The following is an 18,126-nucleotide window of genomic DNA, read 5'->3' on the forward strand; positions in this document are numbered from 1 at the left end:
GGGGGGGTGAGAATCCCAAGAAGACTTTGTTCTGTCAGCATGGAGCCTGACATGGGGCTGAATCTCACAAACTCAGATCATGACCTGAGCCAAAAATCAAGAGTCTGAAGCTTAAATCAGTCCATGTGTCAGCCACAAGGAATCTTAAAACCTCAAGGAAAGGATCTCCTGAAGCTCATGCCTAGTTAGCTTCATGCCTAATTTCAAACGTTATCGATGGGGAATCCAGGTATCAGAAGAAGTATCCTTGATGACTTGCCCAAGTGAACAAGTGTCGTGAGTAGCAGCCTGAGCACCCAGACACAGGCCCTGATCTCCAGGCCAATGCTTTCCCAGAACACAAGCCTGCCCCAGGAGTGCCCATTCTCAGATTAACTCCTAAGTATTACAGTATTCCGTAAGGCCTGACATTACAAAATAAAATATACATACTCAAATTTTGATAAGTTGCAAGACAAAAACATGAACCACAAAACCTTCTTCCCCTTTCCCTCACCCCTCACCCAGGTCCCCTTCCCTACGTCCCCTAGCAGGGGCACAAAATTTGTTATGCGTTCTTTGTTAGTGTTAGGGGCTTTCTAGGGATTGTTTTGGTTTATGCTCTTTGGAGGTCAGGCTTACACAGTAAGAAACAGGTCTGTGATCTTCCATTTACAAGCTCAATGTTCAGCACTATGCCTGAAATTTAATTAAGTCCTCAATAAATATGCATTAAATGTTGAATGGAATGCTTTCCTAGGTTACACCAACTATCACATTTTGGGACATCAGATTCTTACTACATAAGCAGATAGTCTCTGCTTTAAAAAAAACTCACTTTTTAAATTATAAATTGCAGTGTAGACACTATCTTGCCACCCAAACATATCAGCTGTTCTCCATGGTCGCTCATATGTATCCTGCCACATTTGAGACCTCCAGTGTCTTCCTGCTTTCTTAACCCCATCTTCCTGTCAAATTAGGGACTGATCTCCTATCATTTTGCTCCTCCACTGATGGTGCTTCAGAATGAGTAAGTGCTGCCCTTTCCATTAATTCAGCCAATGTAATTGCACCAGGTCTTTTAGCTCTGACCACAGAAAGCAAGCTAGTCTTGTTCCTAGTGAAACAGGGGTTCAAGCCTCACCTTTGAAGAGACTGTGTGCAGGGCTAGGCCCCCTCCAAGCCTTCCCCACAGAAGAGGGGAAGAGTGGCTGGGGGTGTCTGGTCTACTGCCCTTCCCTGAACTCCATGCTGGTTCCAGTAGGCTGTGGAGCTCATGGGCTTCAGTTTCACTGAAGACTCTGCAAGCCAGTGGAGGCTCAAAGGCTAGAGGTGCTCTCCCCAGCTCCCAGCTCCCACCTCCTGACCTAGCACAGCTGCACCAGTTTCTGGTGGGACAGGACAGAACTCAGAAAAGGTAGGCTAAGGAGAAGAGGGTAGGAACAGCAGATGCCATAGGAAAGCCAACCAGGCTGGTTGACACCCACACATGAGCACTTCTGGAGGCTTCCAGAAACACTGGAGAAGAGGATAGTGAGGAGGAGGCAAAACCATCAAATGCTATCATCATGTTCAAAGCACATCACAGGGCAAAGGATAAGAGATGTATGGCTTTCTATGAGGCACCAGGTTTTAGCCACCTACCACCTCCTAACCAGCCCTCCTTCCTTTTCTCCCCTATGTCCCGAGGGCTGGGCACCACCTGAGGGTGAGGTAGGCATCTGCCCTCTCACCAGTTCGGGGACTGCCAAGGAACTGGTTGGTGCTCAATAAAGGGGCAGGAATGGGTGAATGAATGAACAGAATCAAACCACTGTGGCACAAGAAATCATTGTATAAAACATTAAGGGAGAGGATATTAGATTTTTTTAATGTTCATTTATCTTTGAAGGAGAGAGATACAGAGCATGAGCAGGGGAAGAGCAGTGAGAGGGGGAGACACAGATCTGAAGCAGGCTCCAGGCTCTGAGCTATCAACACAGAGCCCAATGCAGGGCTCAAACTCACCAACTGTGAGATCATGACCTGAGCTGAAGTTGGATGCTTAACCGACTGAGCCACCCAGGCACCCCAAGGGAAAGGATATTTCTGATGTTTAACTTCGGTTTATGCAACAAGAAGGTAAATTTAACGTTGTGTCCTTCAGTTATCTCCCCCTCTTCTGTGTCTCTAGGATGCCACCCCTAAGTGGACAGTCGATTCCCACGTCAGTTGCTGAGTTGGTGTGTCTTTCAGACCTCGAACCACTGACATGACAGAAGAAGGGATGAAGGGGAAGGTCATGTCTGAGCAGATAACTTCTGTTCGAGCAGGTGCTTCCTTACACACAGCTTGCTACAACAGTAGGAATGAGTGGCCTCCTGGAAGGGTGGTGTGGTTGTGGGGTAACAACTGATCACTGTGCTTGCTGACGGGGCCCCCAGGCCTGTTACCTAAAGAGAACAGTCATTTGGGGTCAGAGTGACTAGGGTTCACCACAAGCATTTCTATTTACTAACTGCAGGACCAGAAGCAAATCTTTTAACTTCTCTGGGTCTCATTTTCCTCCTTTCCTAAAATTGGATAATGCCCATCTTAACTATCTCACCGAACATTAAATCAAACCAGAATCCTGAGAAGTTGCAGGTTACATATACAATGTATATAAATTATATACATATATTTGTATATATTTATATCAAATTCCCATTCTAGGTCAGCAGTATTTTAAAAAAAAGGAATTCTTACTGAAATCAGAGAGACAACCTTTTTCCAGGCTCTCAGAATTGTCACACTTTACTGCATCCTTGGTATGGCTATATTCCAAGCCCCCCTTTTTTTCTCCCCTCTAAGTCAAACTTTTAGGGCCTATTAAATACCTCTGAGAAAAATGTTCTTTGCCATTTTCCTTAAAATCAGTTACATTCTTACAAATGACCAGCCATTTCAGCACTAAATCAAAACAGATTCATGTTATAAAATACAAGGGACTCTTCTCTTGCACTAGTGCCGATCGGTGCATTAATGGCTTATACTTGGTCACACAAAAACCAAATGGATTCTTTCTTTTTACCAACATTGTAACTTGGATTTTTGAAACCTTAAAAAAATACAATAACCCAAAAGTACTTCATCATTCCTGTAGTTTTACATCTCTACTTGGAGTTCATTGTTTACATGCTTTTAGTTCCATGCAATCCCCACCAGCCCCAGGCTCTAGATTTTTCTCTTTTAATAAATGTTTATCCCTCATGTCAGTGTTGCGTAGTCCACCATGGTCTGATTTGCCCCAAAGTCAAAATACTCTTGATCGTTGGGCACAGAATTAATCAAGACTGACAGGACTATTAATGGTGCTTCTCACTTACACAAGAGGAAGGAAGAGAGCCTGGCAGTCAGGGCTTGGCTGCAGGGTGTTTCCTGCATCTGGGATGAAAGGACCACTCCTAAAACCCGGAGGCCTGTTCACAAGCTTTGTGAGAGGAGGTCCTGAGGCCCAACTGCAGGTACAGTAACTCCCCACGAATGCACAGGCTGTTTCCCAGCCACCTAAAAAGGGACTTCTTCCCTGGAGGGAGGAGCAGGCATATTACTGATGAGCTCCCTCTTTGCATCAATAAATGCCAAAGCAGCTCCACGGTTCCTACATTTTTTTTAGGTTTACTTATTTTTGAGAGCGAGCGAGAGAGAGAGCGCGAGCGAGCGTGCGCAGAGGAGGGTGGGTCACTCACTCACCCACTCACCCACTCACCCACCCACTCACGGAACCTGAAGCAGGCTCCAGGCTCTGAGCTGTCAGCACAGAGCCCGACATGGGGCTCGAGCTCCCGAACCCCGAGATCATGACCTGGACTGAAGTCGGACGCTTAACCGACTGAGCCACCAGGTGCTCCAGGGTTCGTACGTTTTTAAAATGAAGAGCATCAGTTCTGCATTCTCTATGCCCCTGGCCCCAGACAAAGGAAGGAGTTGCTGGTTTTCTTCCTTCACACCAAACTCTGGTAGATATTCAAGAACTTTTAGGAAGAACAAAAACCTTTTCAAAAGAAGTTGGGAGAAGTTCTTTCTACTCAAGTCTGCAGAAAGTCATTTTGAAAACTAAGAAAATGGAATCCTTGGCATATTTTACTCCAGTTTCCTGATGGTTTATCTGAAAACATGTGACATGAGCTTTAAACCATATAAGCTTTTCTGTTGCTACTGTTTTCATGAATTTGGGACAGAGAAGCCAACGCAATGGTAATCATGTCACCCAAATTAATAGCACGACCTCTGAGTTGCAACTTTTACAAATTCATCAAAACTGGGACCAAGTCTCATTACGCTTGCTGACTCTAAGCAACATCTGTGTACTTTCTCGTAACACAGCAATCCTGTGGGATCTGACTCTCAGGAACGCTGCTGCATCATTACCTCGGGTTGAAAATGTTGTTTTCATGCCTTCCGCAGATGTCAGCCGCCTGGCCCTGACACTCTAATTCTGTCTCTACAGCCTGCATGGCCATTGTCGACAATTGGTTATGATTACACTATTCTGGTTCTATTCTGGCTGAAGAGAAAATAAGCCCCTGGACAAATAAGCGTTTGATCCGCCAGGTTTGTCATGCAAAACCTAAAACTGCTTCATGTTCTGGATGCTAATGAAAGCACTCAGGCTTTGAAGACAAACAGATCTGAGTTTAGCCCTTACTCTACTGCCTTCCAGCTGGATGACCCCAAGCAATTTTCTCTGAGTATCAGTCTTCCTATCTGTTAAAAGGGGTAACACCACCTAATTTTTTCGAGGATGGGAAGAATTAAGAAAATCAGCCAAAGGTCCAGTGTCTGCCACTAAGTGGCCCCTCAGCAAATGTCAAAGTCTCCCCCACTCCACCCTCTCCACACAGACTACTACACTGCCATATTCTTGGGCAGGGGTGACACTAGAGAATCTTCTGAACAGTTTAATCAGCTGCTATTCATTCTACTTTTGCCCCAAATCCAAGATACACAAATAGGTTTTTTTTTTTTTAATGTTCATTATTTTTGAGAGAGACAGAGTAAGAGCAGGGAAGGGGGAGAGAGACAGAGTAAGAGCAGGAAGGGGGAGACACAGAATCCAAAGCAGGCTCAGCGTTCTGAGTTGTCAGCACAGAGCCCGATGTGGGATTCAGACTCATGAATCGTGAGATCATGACCCGAGTTGAAGTCGACCACTTAACCAACTGAGCCACCCAGGCATCCCAAAATATAGCTTTTTTCAGTCTAATGCCTGGAACTGCTCATGAAAACATTTAGACACTCAAAACATTTGATGGATGAAGAAATGTAAGCACCAGGCCCAGGACATCCAAGGTCGCTTCGGAACGTGGCGGGTCTCCATTCATGCTGGCCCTCAGTGGCAGTCTACAGCAACTAGTAGTTCTGCTCATCAAGGACCTTCTTTAATCTTCATTCCCTAACCGCCCCTTTTCCCAGAGATACTAGACATTTCTGTTTTCATCAACAACTAATCAGCGCCTCTGAGCTCTATGCAGTGGCTGGGGTTACTGTCCCGAGTTATCAAGTTCAAGTCTCAAATATCATTTAATTTCATCACCTTATTGGCTAAACCAAGATATTCTACATACTTATTCAACCTCTCTAGTATTTCTGAGGACTGCCAAAAGCCAAAAAACCCCAAATTTATAACCACACACCATTAAACAAAGGCTTTTCCAAAACCAGAAGAAAAATTCCAAAATGCATTAGTTTGAACCATATGAAAGGATCCTTTTTGTAGGTCGAAATGGTAAAATGTCAGCCATTTTATGCAGTTTAATCTAGTACCTCACAGAGCACCAGCCAATAAACCATAGGTACTTTGCTTTCCCACAGAAACAATGTGACCACTCACCTCTTTCCTTTGAAAATCTTCCATAGCTGCCCATTCCACATAAACCCCTTGGCAAGCACAACAGGTCACTCTTACCCAAGTCTGGCCTCCCTCCCCTCCTTCCTTACAGCCTATGCTGACTCCATGGCCGGTCTTTGAGCACCAACATGCACACCTACCACTCTCTCACCTCAGGGCCGTTGATCCAGATGCTCTGTCCACGTGGAGTGTCCTTTCTGTCTCTGTTGGTTCGCAGACTGGCCCGGTACCCAGAGGGCACAGAGAGACTGAAGAGAGTGAGACACCACTCTAGAACGGTAGGTGGTAGTTTGAAAAAGCAAAGGGAGCAAACTTCTCAGGCTCATCTCCGGCAGACACAAGAGACGTAGGTCTCCACGCCTGCGCCCCCACCCCCCATCTTAGAAGTTTATATAGGCTTTAGCTGGGTCTCAACAACCCATGATTCTCTCAAGGCAGGATCCTTGAAATGGCTCCCACTTGTGAATAATTGACAAAACATGCATCCCAATAACAGGGGATGGGGAGGAGCCTCCAGGTGCCCTCCTCAGCTCCACGGTCAGCTGGAGGTCATGTCCTCTCCATGACCTCCCCCAGCAGTCTCCACTTCTCGTCAAATGCTTCCTGGTCTTTCAAGCTACACTTGAAAAGGTAGCATCTCTCCTAAACTTTTCCTAGGTTCCCCCAGTCTCCAACCCGTCAGCCTTTGCCGGTCATCTTGGTGTTCCCATAACATCTGCTTGACCTCCACTCTAGCACCTACAATAGCATGTCTTGTGTTATGTGGACTTCTAGGTTGAACTTCTCAACAGACTTTAAGCCCTGTGAAAGGAGAAACTCAATTTCTCCATCTTGTGTTCCTCAGACTGAGTGCAGCACCCAGCATCCAGCAGGTGGTCATTAAATGATGATTGCTCTGAGTACTGATTAGGGGCCACCAGCCAGCTTTCCATGGCTTATGCCTTGCTCAGTATCAAGTACAAGGGCGTGGGTTTTGCCTGTCCCACCTCTGCCATTCAATATCTGCTCTACATTCTGCAAGTTACCCAACTTCTATAGCCTCCCTCTTCTCATCTCAAAAACAGGCTAATAGTTTCTGCTTCTCAGAGTTCATACAAAGGCTGAATGAAATCACATAGGAAGCATGTGCAGTGCAGTGCCTGCCTCAGGGTAAGCACTCAGAAAGAAGAACAAGCACGATGATATCCCTTTTACAATAATTATAATTGCCTCTTAAACAATTAACTGATAGGCGAAGAAAGAGTAGTACCAGAAGCAGATAGAGGAGTAGACATTTCCAAAGAAGACTTTCCACCCTGAAAGACTGGGGTTGGAAGATGCTACTAATGTGGGTGACAGCCTGATGTGTTTGGTGGAAACGCACCAATCCCACCATCCCCCAGTGACAAGAATGAATTTTTCCACCTTTATTTCTCATACCACCAGGAAGATATGGCTGCGTCTGAGCTTTTAAGAAATTAGAGTCTGGCTTCAATCAAACTGTGAGTGCTTCTTAAATCATTCCATTCCTCTGCCATGCAAGAACAGTGCAGGGTGGTTTCCTGAGTCCGCTCAGTCTCTGGTTGGGCCCAGAATTTTTTAACTAGACGCCCTGCCCGGAAGTCACTGCAGCAGGTAACCACCTGCTTTGAGCTAACAAAATCTCCCCCAACTTCCAAAAACAGGGCAATGGCAGGAAGCTGGGGAATATCAGTGTTTGATGAGGCTTCCATTTTTTTTTAATCTTGAGTGGGGAGAGAGAAGTGCTGCCTATTACTTATTATCAGATTCCCCACAACAACAGTGAACACATGTGGCAAGTTTCCCTAGAAGCCCCAGCCCGCAAGGGGAAAGTGAGGCATCTACCATTTCCCCCAGAGGCTGTGCAGAGATGTGGGTGTATAGTATCCCTCACAGGGTCTTCCAGTGACCACACACAAGGCTTATGAAATGGCAAGAAGGCCGATAGGACTCTAAGCTACTAAGAGAATGCAGGCCCAGAACGGTGGGGCAGCTCCCTCCCCCTGACCCCACACTCAGCACATCACTGAATCTGGCCCTGACCTCCCTGCTTCCCTATTTGTCCCATTAAATCCAGTCTACAGACAGTTGGCAGATGTTTAAATGTTTTTAAACATTTATTTATTTTTGAGAGACAGAGAGGCAGAGCATGAGCAGGGGAGGGACAGAGAGAGGGAGACACAGAATCCAAAGCAGGCTCCAGGCTCCAAGCTGTCAGCACAGAGCCCAATGCGGGGCTCGAACTCACAAACCCTGAGATCATGACCTGAGCAACCCAGGTGCCCCCCGCACCAGTCAGTTTCTGCCCCACTGGGGCTATCCCTGCCGCTCAGCCTATGCCTGCACACAGTAGGAACTTCACAATTAGTCGTTGGTTGTTGCCTGATTGCAGGGGGAACATTTTATCTTCTGGTCATTAAAAAATACCTACACTATCGTCCATCGTGCCTGAAACCATCACTAACACTGTATCCCTTTATATGCAGAGGATTTTCAAGTCTTCTGGAGAGGACAATAAGATGAAATGGTCTCTGGGAAAGATTTGAAAGGTTTTTCTCTGCTCTCACCTGGGCAGTCCAGACAAGCAGGCCCCGCCTCTCCCACGGCACCACAGTAGCCTGTGCTGTTTACATTCCTCCCTCTCCTAGATCCACCTTTCTAGGATACATTACTACCACCAGCTTTGGGATCAGGAAGATACTTGATTGTCTGCAAGACCTAACATGTTTGAGGGGACATGAAGTCTCCTTACAAGGTGTCTTTTCACCTCAGGAAAGATCCTCTACCAGTATGTCTGTGTCCCTGCAATCCGAGGGCCAAGCTCCGTGGGCAGCACCCCCCTCTCAGCCCCATTTCCCTTCCCGTTTTGATCTGAGAGCCCAGCCCCTCCTCTGAGCATCTTCCTGTGAAGAGCGCTTGCTGAGCCTGCTACATCTCCGATGAGAATCTCCCCCGGGCAGCGTGCCACATGCTTGGACACCATCTGGGATTATCACATAGACACAAACGTCTCCCTGCGTTTCCTGGAGTCATTTATTTCCTTTGAGTAATTACCACAGAATTATGAGAAGCATTGAGGTAAGCAAGTCTCTTGGCCACGGGTAAGTAAACTAGCTTATTTTTTCATTACTGCACCATCTAGTTTGACCTTCATCAAGGCATAACACGATAACAAAGAGCCAACTGTGAATGCCTTTTCCACAATAGCGCTTAACTGATCACCCTCTATGTGTACATTGGCCTGGCACCTGGGGTTGTGAAGCTGGGGGCTGATTTCAGAATTGAGTCAATTACATTAGGCCTGACAGGCAGCTATCTGCATCCTCTGGTGATACTTGGAAGAATCGACTGCTGATTACCCAGAAATCCAACTCACTGCATTGACCGTATGTCTAAAAATAATGCATGTTTGCAGATTCCAAATATTAATCATGCAGATAATTACTCAACAAATCAGAAAGTAATAATTTTCTGGAAAACATCAGGCAGTAAGCAAGTCTTGAAGACAATTTCTAATCAGTAATTCATTTTGTGACTCTTTTCCTCATTTTCCCCCTTTGATTTGTAGTACTCGGAATAAGATGTTAAAAAGTACAACTTCAATGCCCTAATTTGGTTCCTGTCCCTGACTAATCTGCACTATTGTACTCAGCATGAACAAGAGTACACCCCACTACAACCCCTCTTCTTGCTGCCTACACTCACACTGAGGACTGTCTCAGATCTCCCCTTGTTGGACATCAAACACAGACGGATGGCTCATATTTCATTATCATTTACAAAGGAATTTTTCATTCCTTTTTTATAATCTTTGAAATCTCCACTCTGCATTTGTTAAGCCCTGCTTCCTGGGCCAAACGTTGTAGAAAATCATACTTTGAGGCACCTGCCCACCGTTTCTTTACCCCATGTCCTCTTTTGTTTTTTTAATTTTTTAAATGTTTTTTATTTTTTTTTAATGTTTTATTTATTTTTGATACAGAGAGAGACACAGCATGAGAAGGGGAGGGGCAGAGAGAGAAGGAGACACAGAAATAAATAAATAATTTTATTTATTTTTGAGAGACAGAGAGACACAGTGTGAGTAGGGAAGGTCAGAGAGAGAGAGAGAGAGATACAGAATCTGAAGCAGGCTTCAGGCTCTGAGCTAGCTGTCAGCACAGAGCCCAACATGGGGCTTGAACCCATGAACCGTGAGATGATAACCTGAACCAAAGCTGGACACTTAACCGACTGAGTCACCCAGGCACCCCCCTCCCCCACCATGTCCTCTTTGAGCAGATGAAAAAAAAAAGGGAACTTGAATATGGCAGAGAAGTTTCAAGAAGAGCAGTTGTGTAGCTAAGACAGACTGAAGATCACCTCCAGATGCAGGACTTGCCTGGGGTTGGTCCATAGCCACTCACAGGGGCACAGTGGGGAATAGAAAAAGCACAGTATCTGGGATCTGAAGGCATGGCTTTCAGTCCCAGTGCTGCAAAACTTACTTCTGTGATTTTTAGGAAAGTTTCCAGATTTGGTTTGGTGATGGGTGGGGTGCCATTTTAGTTAGTGTGGCACAAAATGTGATCGGTAACTGTCTTTCAGAGGAGTGGATGAATGAATGATGTGAGTGTTTTATAAATGTTCAGCATTATAGCCTCCTGCTTTCTTTAGTGCAAGCTAGGCAAACAATTGCCCTCTCCTCTGCCCTAAGACGTCCAAAAAGCAGACAGAACCTGGGAGGAATTACCCTAATGTTTTGTGGCACAAAAGCAATGATGTTCACTGCATAAGGGGTGGGGGTAGGGCGGACTGTAATCCAAGACCGCTTGAAACCCAAGGATGCAAATCTATACACATTCAAATCTAGCCTGAATTCTGTTCTTGATCCCAAGCCCCAGAAAACATGAAATGTACACAAAGTATAATGGAGGGACACTTGTCTTCTTAGAGCAGGACCAAGTTCTAAAACAGAGAGAGAAAGCAGAGGCATTCCTGGTGGGCAAGCCACGCTCCTGAGCAGCAACCCTGGCCTTGCCAACAGGGGGTCAGCCCATGCCTTGTTGCCTTCCAAGTCAATAATCCAATATGCTTTGACAGTTGCTTAATGAGCATTCATGATGAGTCCAGACCATTGTAGGTATCCTGCGGGGGGGGGGAAGGGAAAATCAGCACCATCTACTAGTGATTCCTAGCTTTAAAGAAAGAACAGCAAGGTAACATTTTTAAGATCCTTTTTAAAATAATGTTCTCCACTGTGGAATATAGAATCCATTAGTGTGAAATTAGTGTTGTAGCTCTAAGCTACAATTTTTCTTTCTACCATTCTTAAATAAGGTTTACTGTGTGATGAAAGACATGAACAAGATGCTGGAGGTGTTGAGCCTTAACAAGAGAATAAACTCTGAAATTAATTTAGTGGGCTTGCTGACACACCTATGACGACCATGTTTGTAAGCCTCCTGCATAACATGCTTCCTTATGCCTCTGTGCTGTGCTGGAATTTTCCAGATATTTTTGTGTTCTGTTCACATATGTGGCCTGCTATGGAGTATTTATATTCCCAGGTTCTAGAAAGTATCTGTATCAGTATGAACTGAAATGCCTGCAATCTATAATTTGTCTAAAATATCAAAGCCATAGCATTTGTCATTGATATTCAGGAAATAATTACACAATAGTTTTATTCTCACTTTGCTTTTTTCAAAAAATTCTTTTAATGTTTATTTTTGAGAGAGAGAGAGAAAGAGAGAGAGAGACTGTGAGCAGGGAAGAGAAGGGAGAAGGGAAGGCAAAGAATCTGAAGCAGGCTCCAGGCTCTGAGCTGTCAGCACAGAGCCCAACACTGGGCTTGAACCCATGAACTGTGAGATCATGACCTGAGCTGAAGTTGAACGCTTAACTGACTGAGCCACTCAGGCGCCCCTTTGCTTTTACACTAAGGTTTATCGACATGGGTGTTGGCTTATCAATTAGTTATAAGCACTGAGATATGCATTAACTCCTCAGGATCCTCTCCCCAAAAGACAGCACCCTCCACTATTCTAGATAAACCCCAAACAAGATGCCCATTAATATAAATGCAGTCTATCTCCCAGTCTATTTACCTTTGGACATGCTACTTACTCTGCCTAGAATGCCCATCCCAATCCAACTTCAACTCAACTTCCACCTTTCTTCCAGAAGCCCTCCCTGGCCTGGTCACCTCTTCCACCAAGCTAAACCGTGTCATCTCCGTGTAACATTAATACCATACACATTCTGATTATGACATTTATTACCTCTAGATGTTATTGTATACAAATATACTTCTCCACTTGACTGTTTCTTTAAAAAAAAAAAGTTTAAAAAACATAGACTCTATTCCTCTTTCAGCTGAAGACCTGAATACCGAATATACGAATAACAATGGTGGTTATCCATGAAGACAAGGCTGAAGAATGCCTGCCTCTTAGGCATTTTTTGTTGTTGTTGTTACAGTGTCTCTGGAAAGCTATATGCCTAAAATAAATTTACACAGCTGATGTTTCTTGTTAAGTCTCATTAGCTATCACTTCCAATTTGTATGAACAGTGAGGTTTCACTATGGAACTTTGGGCTTACCTTGTGCATACAGCATGCCCCTAAATAGCAAGAGTGCTGGCTAATTAGTGCCGGTGTGGTAAAAGGGCAGGTGGTCAGGACATGAGCTCTCAGATGGCTGACTTACTCAGAATTAACATTTTGTTCTATTTGCTCACAGCATGGAGTTCAGCTCATCAGCAGCACGGGCAAGTATTTTCCCCCCCTCCTTATTAACATAAACACTCATAACACACACAGAGCACAACACAAGAACACTTCTCTCCCTCTTAGTTGTCAGAGATGTTCTTAGCCAAGGGTGTTAATGATTCCAAAGGGGCATTTAGAAATTTAAAAGCTCTTAATGAACATGCTTTCTGCTCCCCCCACCCTATTCCCCTCCTAGTCTCTCAAGATGATGTTATTTTTAACTCCACGCTGCTACAGCTGCTCCTCAGAGAAAGCCAAGTGGAGACAGAGGCGCAGCCCTGTTCACAGGAGGAGAAGCCAGTCCTGGGAAGCATAGCATGAAAAAGAGAGGACGTTGACAAGGGCTGGCATCAGAGAGGAGTTCAAAACATCTCCTGGAAATCAGAACTCTCACAAGGATCAAGAAGGACCAGAGGTGGTCTTAAAGAATGGGAAATCATGATGATCAACCTACTTCCCAAACTTGAGGTGCAGGAGGGACACGCCCAGCCCTGACCAAAGAAATGGACAAGGATTCAGTCAATTCTGTGGAAACAGAGAGTTTTGCCAACTAATAATCACATAAAATTCTTAGTGGCCACTATATATTTTAATCTAAACTAAAAGTTCCAAATAAAGTTAACTATTCCTCTTTACTCTGATACGTAAGCCTTGGTCTGTGTTAACTTAGGACTTTGGAACCAAAGGAGTAAATTCCAAGGCCAAAAGAAGCTAACTTGTTTGGGAATTTCTTTTTTTCTTTGTGGCTTTTCTTGGTACCAATTTTAACCTAACATCACCCAAATAAAATTGCTTGATATGCTCCCATTCTCTTCTTACTAAGCAGAAATGGCTCTGGTTGACAAGCATTCCTGAAGTTAGCCTGAATCAGCCTGTGAAGGGCACCCCTGGGAATGTGTGGTGAGATTTGCCAGAGTAAAAGCAAGGAAGCCCTCCCTCTAAACATTTCCCTTCCTGTTTGACTTTTTAACTCACTTTCCTGGGCACAATTTACATGGACTCTATTCTTCTGTCAGTCTGAAAAGATAGGGTTTCACGGAGCAGCATCCGTGTGCATTAGGTTTGTGTTGTTCATGTTTAATATTTGTATTTCTGAAATACATACATCACTGGAGGTCCCAACAAAACACAGGTGGCACACTCAAATCAGTGAGTCAAAGCAGGTTTATTTGCACAGGTGTGGAAGGATTATAAGGGACACTGCGGTACCCAGGGTGAGGGACAGCAGAGAGGAGGAAGTACTTGCCAGTATCAGGCTGTGGAGAGTCACATAAAGGCTGTCCTGAGTTCTTTGTCCAAAGCTTAAAATATGTGGTCGAGACATACTGTCCGCCTAAGGTGATCCCCTGCAAGGAAAGAGTCAGTACCCCAACCCCACTTTCCTCCCCCACTGCTGGGGCTTTCCACTGGCCAAACCAGGTGGTAAGGGCTCCCAGGTAAGCCATGCAGGTGGCCGGAGCAGAAAGCAGGATGGAGAAGTGGAGAGAGAGGATCTGGAGAAGCAAACAGAAGGTAACTGGCATGTGATAGAAGGCTTTTTTTTATTCAAATTTAATAACTTTCTTTCAGCTCAAATAGCTATAAAGTCAGAGTTTGAACTTCATTTCTAGCCCTTTCCAGGGACAGACAATATCAGATCCTGCAAACTTCTTTTAATATAGTCTTTGAAAAAAATTAATACAAAATAGGAAGCCCTAAGGACTTTTACTTATGTGAGTCCTTCTTTTTTATTGACAAGTTTTCCCCCCATTTTTTGGCCAAGAAATAAAATGTAAAAGGATTGAAGTCTAAAAATATTACAGCAAAGCTTTCGTGTTCACACAGCTAAGTATAAAATACTTAGATAAAACCACAATCCTGCTCCCTCCTCAACTTTTCACATTCATTGAACAACCACTATGCCCCTAAGTACCTTGTAACACACCTAGATGCAAAGGTAAATATAAACAAACCTTACCTATGTTGGCTCAATCAAAAAAGATTGCAGATGGGTAGGCAATTCATTCCTGTTTGTTTTTAGCTCACAAAGCGTCGTTCAGAAGATGTCACTGGCTCCGGCCTTGGTTGGTTTGGGCCTCACTAACATTTCCAAGCTCCTTCTCTCAGTTCTTCCTCCTCACAGTGCCTGTGTGACTCCTCATGACTCTCTTTGTGGTAGGGAAATGGTGAGAGGACTCCAAGCCTCCTACCCTCACACCCACAAACCCAGAGTCAAAGTCTATGTGTCACAGTAAAGTTCTGGGTTCACTCTGATTGGGCAGGTTAAAATTACCCTTAAACCAATCACTGGAACCAGGAAAATAAGACATTCTGATTAACTTAAGGTAATGAGAGCACATCATTTGGGTTGCGTATGGAAACAATCCAACCCAACATCCTGATAATGGAGAAGGGACAGATCCCCAAGGACACTCTGATATCTTTTGGTAAATGAATGCCAGGAAGAAACCATCACAACATAAAGACATATGCAAGACTAAAAATTCTTTTTTATGATTAGCTTTTCAAGTGATTTACAAAAATCACATAAACATGTAATTATCAGTTGCCTGAGCATTTAAGTGACATCTAATTTTGTTGTCATATATATTGGCTGTTTCATTGAGTATTTTCTCTTTTGCCTAAATACCGCAATTTTAAAAGCTAAGAAAATCAAATGGACATTGTTTCAAAGTGATCAACTTAGCTGCCCAATTAGGAAGCCCTTATTTCTCCTTATTTCTTCTCAAATTGGTAGAAGTGGAAAATTTATGTCAGTTCTAGACAGAAGGAAGTGTGTCCTCTATATTCCAAGAACTTTAAGAATATTTGTAAGATGTAATCTATGCAACGCCAGATTTTAAAAAAGAGTTTATAAAACCCTGAGTCATGACTTAAATAGGAATTGGCCACCTGGAAAGTAAGTGAGTAGAACCCTGAGCCAAACTTGTACAAATGGCAAAAGCTAGAGAAAAAGAAATGTCATATAGAAATTAGTAAGAGAGCAAATGTCAGTGCTGCACTGACTGGGAAGGGGTGACTCCTAATCATGCAGTAAATGAGATGGTTGGAAAGAGGGTAGTGCTCAGCTAGCTTATGCGTGCAATAATAATCATATGAAGATAAATTTGTTTCGACAGATGCAGCTTTAGGCTTCATAGCTGAACTTAACAATAGTAGATATCCCACTGACAACTTGGCTTCTCATCTAAATTCTTTCTTTTACTCTTTGCCCACCCCTAACATATTGAAGAAAAACCCAAATAAAGTCAGTTTGGACCTATCTGCAATTCCAGCATAAAAAGAGGTCCCCCTAAAAGCATGAATACATGCAGAAGCACAGAAGCGGATCTGAAGAATCAAAACAAATGTTTTCCTATGAAAGAGGCTTGCCAAAATAGAGAGTAAACTTTAGAAATCTTTATAATTTCAGTAAGATTTTACTTTTTTAATGCTTATTTATTTTTGAGAGAGAGAGAGAGTTTGACTCCGGGAGGAGCAGAGAGAGAGGGAGACACAGAATCCAAAGCAGGCTCCAGGCTCTGAGCTGTCAGCACACAGCCCTATGCAGGGCTCGAACTCACGAGCTGCGAGATCATGACCTGAGCCGAAGTTGGAACTCAACCAACTGAGGCACCCAGGCGCCCCAATTTCAATAAGATTTTAAGACATTACAAGAAAAAATCTGGATTAGAAAAACATACTTTAAGATAAAAACTAAAATTACTGGGAGCACCTGAGTGGCTTAGTTGGTTGAGCATCCAACTCTTAATTTTGGCTCAGGTCATGATCCCAGGGTCATGGGACCAAGCTCCATGTTGGGCTCCAAGCTGACCATGAAGCCTGCTTAAGATTCTCCCTCTCTCTCTCTCTCTCCCTTCTCCCCTCCCTTTCTTTCTCTTCTCCTCTCCCCTTCTCTCTCTCTCTCTCTCTTTCTCTCTCTCCCTCTCTCTCTCTCTCTCTCTCCAACAAAATTAAACAAGCCAGAATTACTGAATTTAAGGATATCTCATTGGCACCAATGAGGCTGCTGGGTACGATAAAAAACAAACCATGATTTGAAGGCAGTGTCAAGAAACTATCCCAAGAATAAAATTGTATTTGTTAAGAAATGATGAGTTCTTAGCATTCTTCCATGTACTTTGAAATTGTATTAATATAGTTCATTTTCAAAGTATTGTTTTAAGCAAGTATTATTATGATTCACATTTTAAACGATAAGAACAGATACTACACTTTATCTTAGCCAAAAGGCCGAGAAGCGATGATTCACATTTTATAGTTGAGGAAAACGCTACATAGGAAGGTTAAGTATGTTATCCAACAGCAAACCCACAATTATTAATGTGGACTAGTTATGGATTTTAAACCCACTGCTATTTTACTCAATAGCCCATGCTCTGGTTTCACAAGTAAGCTCCTCTAAATCATCAAAAAATGGATAGTATTTCTATGTTATCTAAATTATCCTAGACCAGGCTTTTTTCTATAAAAAGCCAGAAGGCCAATATTTTCAACTTTGTGGACCACACAGCCTCTGTTACAACTATTCAGCTCTGCCATTGTAGGGAGAAAGCAGCCACAGACACTGCATTAATGGTCATGACAGTCTCCCAATAAAACTTTATTTACAAAAACAAGTGGTGGGTTAGATTTGACCTGTGGGCCATAGTTTGACAGCCCATATGCTAGAGAGCATATAAATGATGAGAAAATAATCATTTTTTAAGAAGCTATCACAGCACTAATACCAAAATAATCATGCACAAAAATTTTAAATTATCTCACATATAAAAATCCAAAGTACAGGGGCACCTGGGTGGCTCAGTCAGTTAAGCATCCAATTTCCTGGCTTCGGCTCAGGTCATGATCTCATGGTTGGTGAGTTTAAGCCCCACATCAGAGTCTGCGCTGACTATATGAAGCCTGCTTGGGATTCCTTCTCTCTCCCTCTCTCTCAAAATAAATAAATAAACTTAAAAAATTATTTAAAAAAGAGATAGGATGACAGAATGGATTAAAAAAATCCAACTATATGCTGCCTACAAGAAACTCACTGCAGACTTAAAGATGCCTGCAGATTGAAAGGAGGGAGGGATGCAGAAATAGTTATCAGGCAAACGGATGGAAAAGGAACCCAAGGCACCAATGCTTATATCGGATACTATCAACTTTAAAGCAAAACAAAGGCTCTAACAAGAAACAAAAAAGGACACTATATAATCATAAAAGGGACAATCTAACAAACAGACATAACAACTGTAAATATTTATGCACTCAACATGAAAGCACACAAATATATAAAATACTTAATAACAAATATAAAGGAACTAATCAATAGTAAAACAATAAGAGTACAGGACCCTAACACTCTACTTACATCAATGGACAGATCATCCAAAGAGAACATAAATAAGGAAACAGTGACCTTGAATGACGCAGTGGCCCAGCTGGATTTAACAGATATATTCAGAACATTCCATCCTAAAACAGAAGAATACACATATCTTTTCAAGTGCACATGGAACATTCTCTGGAAC

General features: G+C 43.3%; 1 protein-coding gene and 1 pseudogene across 2 annotated transcripts in view; both read right to left on the bottom strand.

Annotated features, from left to right (window-relative positions):
* Positions 1–18,126, bottom strand: part of KCNAB1 (potassium voltage-gated channel subfamily A member regulatory beta subunit 1) — a 452,797-nt gene that overhangs the window by 309,675 nt on the left and 124,996 nt on the right. The window lies entirely within an intron of this gene.
* LOC115293133 lies at positions 16,744–16,852 on the bottom strand (annotated as a pseudogene).

This window comes from Suricata suricatta, chromosome 5 (assembly GCF_006229205.1).
Source record: "Suricata suricatta isolate VVHF042 chromosome 5, meerkat_22Aug2017_6uvM2_HiC, whole genome shotgun sequence".
NCBI lineage: Eukaryota > Metazoa > Chordata > Mammalia > Carnivora > Herpestidae > Suricata > Suricata suricatta.